The following is a 15,658-nucleotide window of genomic DNA, read 5'->3' as shown; positions in this document are numbered from 1 at the left end:
AGCAACAAAGGGAAAAAAAAATGAGGTCAGGCTTCGTGCCAAAGCCACATATGCTGTGGGGGCTTCACACAGACGAGGAAGAAGAGAGCACACGTTGGAGCTAACGTGAGGCGAGATGAAAGAGCAGCAACCGAACATCTTTACACATTGGTGCAAGCGTCTGTAAGCTGCCTGGAAAGCTGCAGACCACCGGATCTTATGTTCTACCCTAATAAGAAGGTTTAGAACTGATATCATGAGCTCGGCCTAACCGTCCCCAGCCCCCAAAACCATGAATTGCATTGACTATAATTACCTGCCGAGGCCAACCTCGCCAGATGTCCATCTGGACGTCATAACTGCCTAGACTCCTGTGTCATCCCAGACCAAAGATGTCCCAGATGTGCTTGAAAGGAGACAAGTCCTTAGACACTACAGCCATGAATGACAAATCCATAGACTCTGCAGCCATGGGAAACAAGTCCGGAGGCTCTGCAGCCATGGGAGACAAGTCCGTAGATGCTGCAGCCATAGGAGACAAGTCTGGAGATGCTAAAGCAATAGGAGACAAGTCCAGAGATGCTACAGTAATAGGAGACAAGTCTGGAGATGTTTCAGCCATGGGAGACACGTACGAAGACACTGCAGCCATAGGAGACAAGTTTGGAGATGCTGCAGCCATAGGAGACAAGTCCGGAGACGCTGAAGCCATAGGTTACTAGTCCGAAGACGTTACAGCCATGGGAGACAAGTCCAAAGATGTTGCAGCCATTTGAGACAAGTCCAGAGATCCTGCAGCCATGGGAGACCAGTCAAGAGACACTGCAGCCATGGGATACAAGTCTGGAGAAACTGCAGCCATGGAAGACTAGACAAGAGATGCTGCAGCCATGGGACACAAGTCCGTAGACGCTGGAGCCATGGGATACATGTCCGGAGACGCTGCAGCCATGGGATTCAAGTCCGGAGACGCTGCAGCCAGGAAAGACAGGTCTGGAGACGTTGCAGCCATGAGAGACAAGTCTGTAGATGCTGCAGCCATGGGAGACAAGTACGGAGGCGCTGCAGCTATGGGAGACAAGTCCAGAGACACTGCACCCATGGGAGACAAAGTTGGAGACTCTGCAGCCATGGGAGATAAGTCCAGAGACACTGCAGCCATGGGAGCAGGTTCAGACCACAGTAGCACCAGCAACCTGTCACCGGGTGTTGTCTTGAAAAGGATTCCTGGGACACTTTGGAGAAATGGTTGCACCGCCGGTTCCATGATCTAATAAATGTAAAGCTGAGCTCATAGTGTACATGGAATAAAGACCAAAGGAGTCCAGCTACCGTATATTATGCCACCCCACATCATAATTCTGAGAGTTTTGATGTAACTTTTTAAGGCCTCTTCATGGCTTTCCACACGTAGTCTCATACAATTCAACGAATGGCACATAGTGATTCAATCTGTATTGCAAGTGAGAATAGATGTCGTCACATCCCAAGCTGAAGGCGTCACACAACCGTCTACAGAAATCATCAGAAGGCATTAGACAAGATTGGACTACGAGCACAAAAAGAATTGCAAATTATAATTAATTCAATAAGTTATTTAATATTAAAAAGAACAATTATATTTTTTATTTAATTTATTTATTTGTCACAAATTTAATTTGTAATATATTTTTAAAAAAGTGGAAGACTAAAACCAAAAAATTGGACCAGTGATTAAGACTTTCTCAGGCCTGGTCATTAATGCTAATGATGTATTCTTATATTAGATAGTATGTCTATTAGTATAGGGGAGTCAGGAGTAAGAGCTAATGGAAGTAAATGGCCACCTTAAAGGGGTGTTCCAGTTTAGACTAAAATTGTAGCAACTATAAGAAACAAGGAAGGCGTACTTACCTCTGGATTTTGCCTTCCGCTGCCGATCCAACCATCTCCACTTGATAGGAAAAGAAGATTTCCCGACCTCCAGTTGCCTGACCCTGCATTTAATGGTTTCAGCAGTTGGGTCATAGGTGGACGTCATCTGCTCGGATTCACTAGAGAAATAGAGCTGCATCGCTGGAGCAGATGGTGGAATCCAGGAAACCCAACTAAAGATATTGTTGGATAGAGCTTGTAAATACAAAGAATTTTAGAATTTGTTGCTTATTATAATGTACAGTAATGTTTGCATAGAAATATAGGTAAAAGGTTAAGTTTGCCCAGCAACAGACTGCAGGGACAGAAACAGTTAAATGTTGAGATAGCCCACCCTGGGAGGTGTCACTGATGGAGAAAGGACAGTTCACTCTGGAAGAAAGCAGTGAATGCCTAGTGAGCGAAAGTATAGACGGCCGGTCATGAAGGTCGCATACAGTGGGTGATTTGTTTCAATTGAGCGAAGGAGACAGAAGGCAAGATAGCGTGAACTTTGAGTGTGTCCAGAGACACAGGGTGTGAACAGCGTTATAACTAGAGGTCGATTCTTGGATGGAGTGGTTCCAGGCTATAGGAACCGGAGCATGGATTCCTTTCATCCAGACCCCTTACCCGTTAAGGTACTGCATATCTTCTACTGGTGCAGGACTCCAATGGCCAAACCCCTTCACCGTCAAGGTACCGAGTGTACCTTTACTTGTGTGTGACATAGTCAACCAACCATGTGGTTGTCCATTATATGTCTGGTTGTGCAAAACTCTACTCCGGTTATTATGGGACACCTGAGGAGACCGGATGTGGGACTGCAGGAAGTGAAGGTGACCATCACCGTGTGCACTGTATCGGTGGACTGCATTATACTGGAACTCACTGGCCCAGTTCCATCGAGCTTGTAGCACTGTTTTGAAGTTGACCAGGATCCCTGCATCGTGCTGTTACCTCCTAATCCAGCTTCAGCGCAGCGCTTACAAGATAGGTAGCAGCAGTAGTCGGTCTCCTAGGGAACGAGATATAAAAGTTTTAATATCTCAAGAATGACTGAAAATTTTAACACACAGTAAATTGCAAAAGTGCTTGTTTTTACAAGATCTATCGGACAATATCCATCTCTAAAGATGGCAATAACACTTTAGGTCCAACCCTGGTCCTATAATCCAGACAAGACACAGTCCTAAAGTAGAGAAGATGGCACTTCTCCTCCCGCATTAGACCTATGGACCAAACATTGTCAACTTATTACATTGTGTGATGACCAAATTATAGGATCCCCCTCCCCTTGTGATGGACCGAGAATGGTATATGCATCGCACCGTCTACTAGTCGGTAGTGTCTACACATGGTGATACACAGCAGGGCCGTTTTTAGTTCTGCACTGGTATTTTATCCAGATTCCTCCCTTATAAAAGGAACCATCCCCCCCCTCCCCCCTTACAACACCTTTACAACAGGAAGTTTACCCAGAAGAGTTGTGGGGGCAGGGAAATGCGTCACACTCCACCGCATTGATAATTATCCCCCTCCCCCACCCGGACTGAACGTTTCAGGGGGGTTTAGTAGATATTTGGTACTGTTGATGATATAATTTTCTAAATTAGCTCTGGATTATGGTGGCAATTTATAAATTAAGAAAAAAAAAATTCTATTCAGAGCTGGCAAATGTCCCAGAATCAATGGGCATGACCGGACATGACACAGATGACCAGACGTAGCCCACAATCCAGAACTGATCAGCGCACTTCTGCAGTGCGGACCCCTCCAGTGCTGCCCCCTACAGGAATGGCACTGTTAGACTGCGCTTGGGCCGGCTGTGGAATATTGGGGCACTGTTATAAGAGTCCTGAGGTTATATATGGGATTTGGGCACTGTTATAAGGGCACTGTGAATAAATGTGGAATATGGGCAATATTATGAAAGCACTGGCTAAATCTGGAGTATGGACACTGTTATGGGGGCACTGTGAATAAATGTGGACTATGGGCACTGTTATGAGAGTAGTGTGGCTGGCTGTAGAATGAGGGCAATGTTATGAAGACACTGAAGGTGAGAATATAGAGTATGGGCACTGTTATGGGGGCACTGTGACTCGTTATCAAATAACGGCACTGTTACGTGGACACGGACTGTCTGTAGAATAAAGGTATTATTAAAAGGGCACTGTGGCTAATGAAGGAATAAAGGCACAGTTATAAGGGCTTTGTGACTAAATATGTAATATGGGCACTATTATGAGGGTACTGTGGCTGAGTGTGGAATAATGGCACTGTTAGGAGGGCACTGTAGCTGTTAATGCAACAAATGCACTGATATCAGTGAACTGAGACTGGCTGTGGAATAAGGGCACTGTTATGAAGGCACTATCACTGGCTGCAGAATATAGGTACTGTTATGAGGGCACTATAGCTGTGAAATTTGAGCACTGTTACGAGGACACTGTAACTGGCTGTAGAATAAAGGCACTGTGAATAAATATAGAATATGGGCACTGTTATGAGGTCACTGTCATGGACTGCAAAATATAGGTACTGGTATGAGGGTACTAAAGCTGTACAATCTGGGCACTGTTATGGGAGCACTGTTATAAAGGCACTGTGGCTGAGTGTGGAATAATGGCACTGTTATGAGGGCACTGTAGGTGGTTGTGGAAAAAAAAAGCACTAAGATTGCCTGTGGAATAAGGGCATTATTATGAGGGCACTGTGATTGATTGTGGAGTAAGGGAACATTTATTAAGGCACTGTTATGAGTGCACTGAGACTGGCTGTGGAATAATGGCACTGTTATGAGTGCACTGTAGCTGGTTATGGAAAAAATGCACTATTATAAGTACACCAAGACTGTGGAATAAGGGCACTGTTATGAGGGCACTGTGGCTGTGGAATAAGGGTACTGTTATGATGTCACTGTGGCTGTGGATTAAGGGCACTGTTATGAGGGCACTGTGGCTGTGAAATAAGGGCACTGTTATGAGGGCACTGTGGCTGTGGAATAAGGGCACTGTTATGATGCCACTGTAGCTGTGGATTAATGGCACTGTTATGAGGGCACTGTGGCTGTGGAATAAGGGCACTGTTATGATGTCACTGTAGCTGTGGATTAAGGGCACTGTTATGAGGGCACTGTGGCTGTGGAATAAGGGTACTGTTATGATGTCACTGTGGCTGTGGATTAAGGGCACTGTTATGAGGGCACTGTGGCTGTGGAATAAGGGCACTGTTATGAGGGCACTGTGGTTGTGGAATAAGGGCACTGTTATGATGTCACTGTAGCTGTGGATTAAGGGCACTGCTATGATGCCACTGTGGCTGTGGAATAAAGGCACTGTTATAAGGGCACAGTGGCTGTGGAATAAGGGCACTGTTATGAGTGCACTGTAGCTGGTTATGGAAAAAATACACTATTATGAGTGCACCGAGTCTGACTGTGGAATAATGGTACTGTTATGCGGGCACTGTAGCTGTGGAATAAGGGAACTGTTATGAGGGCACTGTGGCTGTGGAATAAGGGCACTGTTATGAGTGCACTGTAGCTGTGGAATAAGAACACTGTTATGAGTGCACCGTGGCTGTGGAATACGGGCACTGTTATGAGGGCACTGTGGCTGTGGAATAAGGGCACTATTATGAGTGCACTGTGGCTGTGGAATAAGGGCACTGTTATGAGAGCACTGTGGCTGTGGAATACGGGCACTGTTATAATGGCACTGTGGCTGTGGAATACGGGCACTGTTATGAGGGCACTGTGGCTGTGGAATACGGGCACTGTTATGAGGGCACTGTGGCTGTGAAATAAGGGCACTATTATGAGTGCACTGTGGCTGTGGAATAAGGGCACTGTTATGAGAGCACTGTGGCTGTGGAATAAGGGCACTATTATGAGTGCACTGTGGCTGTGGAATAAGGGCACTATTATGAGTGCACTGTGGCTGTGGAATAAGGGCACTGTTATGAGGGCACTGTGGCTGTGGAATAAGGGCACTGTTATAAGGGCACTGTGGCTGTGGAATACGGGCACTGTTATGAGTGCACTGTAGCTGTGGAATAAGGACACTGTTATGAGTGCACCGTGGCTGTGGAATACGGGCACTGTTATGAGGGCACTGTGGCTGTGGAATAAGGACACTGTTATGAGTCCACCGTGGCTGTGGAATACGGGCACTGTTATGAGTGCACTGTAGCTGTGGAATAAGGACACTGTTATGAGTGCACCGTGGCTGTGGAATACGGGCACTGTTATGAGGGCACTGTGGCTGTGGAATAAGGGCACTATTATGAGTGCACTGTGGCTGTGGAATAAGGGCACTGTTATGAGAGCACTCTGGCTGTGGAATACGGGCACTGTTATGAGGGCACTGTAATCAGCTGTCTATAACAGGGGCACTGTGGCTGGTTTTGATAATGTAGTGTAGCGTACAGGTTGCACTCTTATGGGCCCACTATATCTGGCACTGATATATAGGCATTATGGAATTGCTATACGTGCAATTCTCCAATCTGAGTTCCCGAGCCTCCACTTTGCAGGGCTGCAGTCACCTCCATATGAATATATACAGTATATACAGTATATAGAACATTGCTTTTAGCAGGACTTGAGCCCTCGTCCTTATCTGTGACTCGTTCTCACACTTTACAGGAAGCGGCCGCTGCAGGAGGAATTGTACAATCATTTATGTAATTCTCCCACAGACAGGAAGAGTAGGTGATTGACAGCTCCGGAGGTCCAATACCGAATAGGGGAGGACTTTCCCCCATTCCTCTTCTGATTGGCTGCTTCAGTTGATTGACATGTAGACTGCACAAGATCTATTTTGTGCAATATTTTGCTATGTTCTGTCATATTTTTCAATGATATATAAATGGGACACAGTATAAAATGTAAAAAAATAACAATGCAGTGATTTGGAAATATCTTATCACCGTATTTTATTCACAGAAGAATATAGATCAGATCAGAAGTTGAACATTGGACATTTTTCTATTTTATTTGAGAAAATTAACTCATTTAGTAATTGATGGCGGCGACATATCTCAGAACAGTTGGGACAGCGTTAACAAATGTCTGAAAAAGTAAGTGATAATAATGAAAAACAGCTGGAGAGTCAATTTCCAACTAAGGCACATGACTATATATAAAAAGAGCATGATAGAGAGGCAGAGTCTCCCAGAAGCAAAGATGGTCAGAGGTCACCAATCTGTGAACAACTGCAACAATTTCCTAAAAATGTTCTTCAATGGAAAATTACACAGACTTTGAATATCCTCCATCTACAGGACATGATATCATCTAAAGATTCAGAGGTTCTGGAGAAATCCATGTGCACAAGGAACCAAAGGAGGATGCTCATGATCTCCGGGCTATCAGGCAGCTCTGTATTAAAAAAAACATACAGTACAGACCAAAAGTTTGGAAATTCAAAGAGTTTTCTTTATTTTCAGGACTCTGAAAATTGTAGATTCACATTGAAGGCATCAAAACTATGAATTAACACATGTGGAATTAAATACTTAAAAAGTGTGAAACAACTGAAAATATGTCTTATATTCTAGGTTCTTCAAAGTAGCCACCTTTTGCTTTGATTACTGCTTTGCACACTCTTGGCATTCTCTTGATGAGCTTCATGAGGTAGTCACCGGAAATGTTCTTCCAAAAGTCTTGAAGGAGTTCCCAGAGATGCTTAGCACTTGTTGGCCTTTTTGCCTTCACTCTGCGGTCCAGCTCACCCCAAACCATCTCGATTGGGTTCAGATCTGGTGACTGTGGAGACAAGGTCATCTGGCGTAGCACCCCATCACTCTCCTTCTTAGTCAAATAGCCCTTACACAGCCTGGAGGTGTGTTTGGGGTCATTGTCCTGTTGAAAAAGAAATGATGGTCCAGCTAAACGCAAACCGGATGGAATAGCATGCCGCTGCAAGATGCTGTGGTAGCCATGCTGGTTCTGTATGCCTTTAATTTTGAATAAATCCCCAACAGTGTCACCAGCAAAGCACCTGCACACCATCACACCTCCTCCTCCATGCTTCATGGTGGGAACCAGCCATGTAGAGTCCATCCGTTCACCTCTTCTACAAAGACACGGTGGTTGGATCCAAAGATCTCAAATTTGGACTCATCAGACCAAAGCACAGATTACCACTGGTCTAATGTCCATTCCTTGTGTTCTTTAGCCCAAACAAGTCTCTTCTGCTTGTTGCCTGTCCTTAGCAGTGGTTTCCTAGCAGCTATTTTACCATGAAGGCCAGCTGCACAAAGTCTCCTCTTAACAGTTGTTCTAGAGATGAGAAAGTGTGTCCAAACTTTTGGTCTGCACTGTATATGATTTGCAAATCTCTGCATGAGTTCAGGAAAACTTCCAGAAATTATTGTCTGTGATCACAGGTTGTCGTTCGATCCAAAAATACAAGTCACAGATCGATCATGCAAAGAAGAAGCCAAATATCAGAACAATCCAGAAACGCGGCCATCTTTTTTGGACCAAAACTCAGTTATAATGGACGGAGGAAAGTAATCTGTAGTATCGTTGCGGAAGCTTTGCTGAACTTCTACCTGAGTCATCTGTGGATAAGTAGTTCAAGGTTTTTCCTCCTGTGCATCATCCTTGTGTTTTCTTTTAGCGTTTACTGGGGTTGATGAAGAGCTCATCCCATAAGTTCCCTATTAAGGGCCCAGCACTAGGGATATCTAGCGTCAGGTATCAGGCTCAGCGCATAAATGAAGAACCTATCTAGGGTGGTGAGGGACCCCGTGGACCAGCAGTAGGTTTAGTCAGGGGCCACCATCTCCTCCTTTCTTAGAGGCAGGAGTTCCCTTCCCTTACCTTTCACTGCTTGCTTGGCACTTCCCCGTACCTAAGGCTAGTTTCACACTTGCGTTCAGCGGAGTCCGTCACTATGGAGAATAGCGCAGTCCGTTAGCGCACTGCGCTATTCTCCATAGACTTGTATGGATGACGCACTGTAACGCAAGTGTCAGCGTTGCATCCGCCGGACGACGCAGCGTCGTTATTTTGACGCTGCGTCGGGCGGAAGGAACGCAGCATGTAACGTTTTTTTGAGCAGCGGAATCCTTTGGATTTCACTGCGCATGCTCTCCCTGGCTCCCTCCACCCGTAACCAGGGTACACATCGGGTAACCAAGGAACCCTGGTTACGTGTGCCGGGAGCCCGACACTTCCCCGCTCGGCTCCGCTCCCTCCCTCACAAACAAAACACACACAAAAAACACACACACACACACTCTCACCTGTCCCCCAGCGATGCAGTCCCCGCGGCACTGACGTCCTCAGCCATGGCCCCGCTTGGCTCCACCCACTTTGCACTCCGCCCCCCGCACACATTGTCGGCGACCAAACGATCAGCTGATCACCCGGCGGCCGGCTACTGTGAGTGATCGGCTGATCACCCGGCGGCCGGCTACTGTGAGTGATCGGCTGATCACCCGGCGGCCGGTTACTGTGAGTGATCGGCTGATCACCCGGCGGCCGGCTACTGTGAGTGATCGGCTGATCACCCGGCGGCCGGCTACTGTGAGTGATCGGCTGATCACCCGGCGGCCGGCTACTGTGAGTGATCGGCTGATCACCCGGCGGCCGGCTACTGTGAGTGATCGGCTGATCACCCGGCGGCCGGCTACTGTGAGTGATCGGCTGATCACCCGGCGGCCGGCTACTGGGAGCGATCAGCTGATCACCCGGCGGCCGGCAAGTGACAGCGCTCAGCTGATCACCGGCGGCCGGCTGCAGGGAGCGATCAGCTGATCACCCGGCGGCCGGCTACTGGGAGCGATCAGCTGATCACCCGGCGGCCGGCTGCAGATCAGCTGATCGTTCACAATAGTCTGCCGCTGGTAAAACTGTAAAAAAAAAATAAAAAAAAAAAAAAATAAAAACGAATTGCGTTGTTTTGCAGCATCCGTTGTGCCACTATATGCAACACATCCGTTGCATCCGTTACACAACGCAATGCAACGGATACCGTTCAACGCAAGTGTGAAAGTAGCCTTAGTCCCCAGACTGTGGAGCAGTGAAAATCCTTCATCAGACAAGAATGGGACGACATTCCTTTCCCAAAACTCCAGCAATTGAGCAGTAGACCAGGAGCAGACACAATACCAAGTGCAGAGGAGCAGCAATGGTTCTACAGGCGAGTCTATGGATGGACTTTATTATTATATTTCTTCCAAAAACCTTGGCAGGAGAGGTGGGAGGACAGCTCAAGATGGACATGCTGTCCCAGTAGTTTTGAGGCATATGGGAGAAATTATATGGGGCGATAGCTAGACACAGAGGAAGGGTCAAGGGAGGACTTTTTGAGACGGGTGTGATCGAGGCATGCTTAAAGCATGAAGGGAAGACACCAGTTGTTAGTGATAGGTTGAAAAGATGGGTTAGGGTTGGGATGAAGACTGCGGTGAGGTTGGGGATGAGGTGGGACGGGAGCTGGTCAAGTGCATATGTAGCACCCCATGGGACCTGCAGGGCTTACTCGTCACCGGGCCAGTGGTTTTGTGGGGTTGCTGTGAATGGCCTGACTCGGTTCCGTGGCCCCGATGGCTACAGGCAAAGAGAGTCCAAAGGGGATGGGGGTTTGCTTTACAGCGCCACCTGTGGAGCGCGGCCAGGGATTAGCCGCCGCTGCGAGATGTCGCTCTCCTCCGGGGCTGGTGTTGCCGCAGTTCAGATAGTCCAGCTCCCCACAGGTAGAGCGAGCTCGGGGAGGATGGTGGTGACAGGGGAAGGGCCGTTGGCGCCGAAGCACGGGGCAAGTCAGAGTCTCACACAGGGGCTGTGGTTCCAGGTGTTTTAATCACAGTTCGTGTGCTGTGTTCGCAGAGTACTGGTCATCGCCATGATGGGCCCCAGCCGATCCTGGATGAATCGGAGGTCACCACCGGTGTTGTGAAGCATGTGAGACCTTCCTCCTTGCGCCTTGTAGTGTGGATGTGTAGCGTGAAGCTACTTGGGGACGCCAGTGTCCTTGGCTTTAGTTCCGTCCCGTACGCAGGCAGCGCAAAACTTGTTATGGAACCGACCATGGCCGTGGCTCCTGTCTCTATATGCTGCTAGTGCCCCGGGAATTTTGGTGGTGGGCAATGGGACGTGAAATCCCCCTTCCCTGCAGATTCTGGTAGTCCATTGTGAAGTATGTTCTACACTAGGTCTTCTGCACCCTGTGAGGCGCAGGACCCAAAGGGGCTGTTGGGGCTCACCCTAGCTACCTAACTACCGAGTTGCTCCTCTGTCTCACAGCTCTACCCGGTCATCTCCTGCTTCTCTGTCAGTCAGTCTGCCCGGTACCCAGTTGGCCCCTCTGGGGGGAGCCGTTCGGCATACCCCCAGAGGCCTTGTTCTTCTCTGGCTCAAGCTGTTCTTTTTCCTTTGTCCAAACTGTTCTGAGGTAAAACTCGTTCTGAAGTGTGTGTTCTCTCTCACTTCCCCAGACAGCCACCACCTTTCTGATGACTCACCAGTGCTGGTGAAAAACCCGTTGCTATGGTGCCCACCTGTGTTGTGTAACTGTTGGCTGGCTGGAAACACCTACGGTAAGTGTTTTGTGCAAGTGTAAACCAGTGGTTAACCTCTTCTTACCCGGGATGAGCATTGCATCTTAAGTCAGATGCATTACCCTGTGGTGACTGAAGCCTCAGGGGCGCCACACATAAGTGGTGAGATGTGATCTGGAGAGTAGAGAGGAAAGTTTATCCTCTATCATAGTGGAGAAGCCGGTCTTGGAGGAAGAGAGATGAGTGGTTATGAGAAGGGACTGTGGGGACTGTAGGGCAAAGTTATTTCTGATATTGACAATATTCTGCTTGAAGAATATAGCAAAGGCTCTCCATCTACCAGCCATCCTCCCTTGTTACATCCTATCATTACATCTCCAGATCTTCTCCCGTGCCGGGTGGAACTCACTGTCCCGTTTGACCTGTGCCGTTCTGTCCTCAACTGGCTACCCAGAGTGCATCACTCTACACTTTATATCCTTGTTTGTTCAAAAACTGACTACTGACGGGTCAATGCAGCTTTATTTGTAACCCACATGCCAACAAAAGGGGCTAGGCTGAAATAATACCTATTATGTTCCTTGCCCTTCTTTTTAGATTGTTAGCTCTTATGTACAGGGTCCTCTCTCTTGCAGAGTGTCAGCTCTTATGTGCAGGGTTCTCTCTTTCCTGTAGAGTGTCAGCTCTTATGTGCAGGGTCCTCTCTCTCCTGTAGAGTGTCAGCTCTTATGTGCAGGGTCTTCTCTCCTGTAGAGTGTCAGCTCTTATGTGCAAGTTCCTCTTTCCTGTACAGTGTCAGCTCTTATGTGCAGGGTTCTCTCTCTTGTAGTGTGTCTGCTCTTATGTGCAGGGTCCTCTCTCCTGTAGAGTGTCAGCTCTTATGTGCAGGGTTCTCTCTTTCCTGTAGAGTGTCAGCTCTTATGTGCAGGGTCCTCTCTCCTGTAGAGTGTCAGCTCTTATGTGCAGGGTTCTCTCTTTCCTGTAGAGTGTCAGCTCTTATGTGCAGGGTCCTCTCTCCTGTAGAGTGTCAGCTCTTATGTGCAGGGGCCTTTCTCTCCTGTAGAGTGTTAGCTCTTATGTGCAGGGTCCTCTCTCCTGTAGAGTGTCAGCTCTTATGTGCAGGGTCCTCTCTCCTGTAGAGTGTCAGCTCTTATATGCAGGGTCCTCTCTCCTGTAGAGTGTCAGCTCTTATGTGTAGGGTCCTCTCTTCTGTAGAGTGTCAGCTCTTATGTGCAGGGTTCTCTCTTCTGTAGAGTGTCAGCTCTTATGTGTAGGGTCCTCTCTCTCCTGCAGAGTGTCAGCTCTTATGTGCAGGGTCTTCTCTCCTGTAGAGTGTCAGCTCTTATGTGCAAGTTCCTCTTTCCTGTACAGTGTCAGCTCTTATGTGCAGGGTTCTCTCTCTTGTAGAGTGTCAGCTCTTCTGTGCAGGGTCCTCTCTCCTGTAGAGTGTCAGCTCTTATGTGCAGGGTCCTCTCTCCTGTAGAGTGTCAGCTCTTATGTGCAGGGTCTTCTCTCCTGTAGAGTGTCAGCTCTTATGTGCAAGTTCCTCTTTCCTGTACAGTGTCAGCTCTTATGTGCAGGGTTCTCTCTCTTGTAGAGTGTCAGCTCTTCTGTGCAGGGTCCTCTCTCCTGTAGAGTGTCAGCTCTTATGTGCAGGGTCCTCTCTCCTGTAGAGTGTCAGCTCTTATGTGCAGGTTCTCTCTCCTGTACAGTGTCAACTCTTATTTGCCGGGTCCTCACTCTCCTGTAGAGTGTCAGCTCTTATGTGCCGGGTCCTCACTCTCCTGTAGAGTGTCAGCTCTTATTTGCAGGTTCCTCTCTCCTGTAGAGTGTCAGCTCTTATGTGCAGGGTACTCTCTCCTCTAGAGGGTCAGCTCTTATGTGCAGGGTCCTCTCTCCTGTATAGTGTCAGCTCTTATGTGCAGGGTTCTCTCTTTCCTGTAGAGTGTCAGCTCTTATGTGCAGGGTCCTCTCTCCTGTAGAGTGTCAGCTCTTATGTGCAGGGTCCTCTCTCCTGTAGAGTGTCAGCTCTTATGTGCAGGGTCCTCTCTCTCCTGTAGAGTGTCAGCTCTTATGTGCAGGTTCTCTCTCCTGTAGAGTGTCAGCTCTAATGTGCAGGGTCGTCTCTCCTGTATAGTGTCAGCACTTATGTGCAGGGTCCTCTCTCCTGTAGAGTGTCAGCTCTTCTGGGCAGGGTCCTCTCTTTCCTGTAGAGTGTCAGCTCTTATGTGCAGGGTTCTCTCTCTTGTAGAGTGTCAGCTCTTATGTGCAGGGCCCTCTCTCCTGTAGAGTGTCAGCTCTTATGTGCAGGGTCCTCTCTCCTGTAGAGTGTCAGCTCTTATGTGCAGGGTCCTCTCTCCTGTAGAGTGTCAGCTCTTATGGGCAGGTTCCTCTCTCCTGTAGAGTATCAGCTCTTATGTGCAGGGTTCTCTCTCCTGTAGAGTGTCAGCTCTTATGTGCAGGGTCCTCTCTCTCTTGTAGAGTGTCAGCTCTTATGTGCAGGGTTCTCTCTCCTGTAGAGTGTCAGCTCTTATGTGCAGGGTCCTCTCTCCTGTAGAGTGTCAGCTCTTATGGGCGGGGTCCACTGTCTTGTAGAGTGTCAGCTCTAATGTGCAGGGTACTCTCTCCTGTATAGTGTCAGCTCTTATGTGCAGGGTTCTCTCTCCTGTAGAGTGTCAGCTCTTCTGGGCAGGGTCCTCTCTTTCCTGTAGAGTGTCAGCTCTTATGTGCAGGGTCCTCTCTCTCTTGTAGAGTGTCAGCTCTTATGTGCAGGGTTCTCTCTCCTGTAGAGTGTCAGCTCTTATGTGCAGGGTTCTCTCTCCTGTAGAGTGTCAGCTCTTATGTGCAGGGTTCTCTCTCCTGTAGAGAGTGTCATGTGCAGGGTCCTCTCTCTCTTGTAGAGTGTCAGCTCTTATGTGCAGGGTCCTCTCTCCTGTAGTGTCAGCTCTTATGTGCAGGGTCCTCTCTCTCTTGTAGAGTGTCAGCTCTTATGTGCAGGGTCCTCTCTCTCTTGTAGAGTGTCAGCTCTTATGTGCAGGGTTCTCTCTCTTGCAGAGTGTCAGCTCTTATGTGCATGGTCCTCTCTCCTGTAGAGTGTCAGCTCTTATGTGCAGGGTCCTCTCTCTCTTGTAGAGTGTCAGCTCTTATGTGCAGGGTTCTCTCTCCTGTAGAGTGTCAGCTCTTATGTGCAGGGTTCTCTCTCCTGTAGAGTGTCAGCTCTTATGTGCAGGGTTCTCTCTCTTGTAGAGTGTCAGCTCTTATGTGCAGGGTCCTCTCTCTTTGGTTTAGCCCTAAATTAGTTGCAATCTAGTGGATGGCAGGCTTTACCCTGCAGGCCCCTCTCTAAAAATAATGTAAAGGGGTCATCTGCTTTTGATAACCTTTCCATATGCTGGTTTATCGAGGTAATTTAGGGGTCCTTTAGCCAGAACAAGGAGCTTCTGCAGAGATTTAGTGGACCCCGTGCATTATTCAGACATCATCTGCATGCTGCCCCCGCTTCCACCAGCTATCCCATAGTCATTACACAGACATCCCATAATAATTCTCTCCTCACAGCCCACAGTAATAACATGAGGTTAATCTGGCATCCCATAATATTCTCCACACGGACATCCCATAATGAACCAGAAGGTGAGCAATAGACCGACATCCCATAATGAGCCAGACAGCGCGAGAGAGAGATCGACAGCCCATAATAGTGCACGCTGGCATCCCATAATACTGCTGGGGAAGTCTGACATCCCATAATAAGTGTGGTGTGAGGGAGAGAGAATGTGACATCCCATAATAGCTTTTCCTGACAGCCCATAATGACAGCACCTCCGTTTCTGGTTCCAGCGAAGCCAAACATTCTAATACTGCAACTTTCTAATATAATCTGTGTTTCATTTTTCACCATTGGTGATCTCTGCTCGCTGTCAGTGAATGGAAACATTCTGTATTGGCTTCCAGACGCTAAACTCTTACCCTGACCCAATACTTCTCACAGCTGAAAGTTTGTTACAATTGTATCCAGCCCAAGCTTTGCAGATACATTTTATATGCAGCAATAATACATTGTAGGACACCACCAGAACTGGAGGGAGAGGGATCAGGTCTGCTGGTGACACAAGAAGGTTCCTAGTCACTGACAGCAAGCGGACGTCTTACAAAAAAAGTGAAGAAATTAATCACAAAGTATAAGAGAAAGTGGCAGAATATTCCAGCATACGGCATTATAGGAGGAGAAAGGGGGTCCTGCAGCAAAGAGGAAGGGGGTCCTGCA

This window comes from Anomaloglossus baeobatrachus, chromosome 5, assembly GCF_048569485.1.
Source record: "Anomaloglossus baeobatrachus isolate aAnoBae1 chromosome 5, aAnoBae1.hap1, whole genome shotgun sequence".
NCBI lineage: Eukaryota > Metazoa > Chordata > Amphibia > Anura > Aromobatidae > Anomaloglossus > Anomaloglossus baeobatrachus.
Note: the sequence above shows the minus strand (reverse complement) of the source record.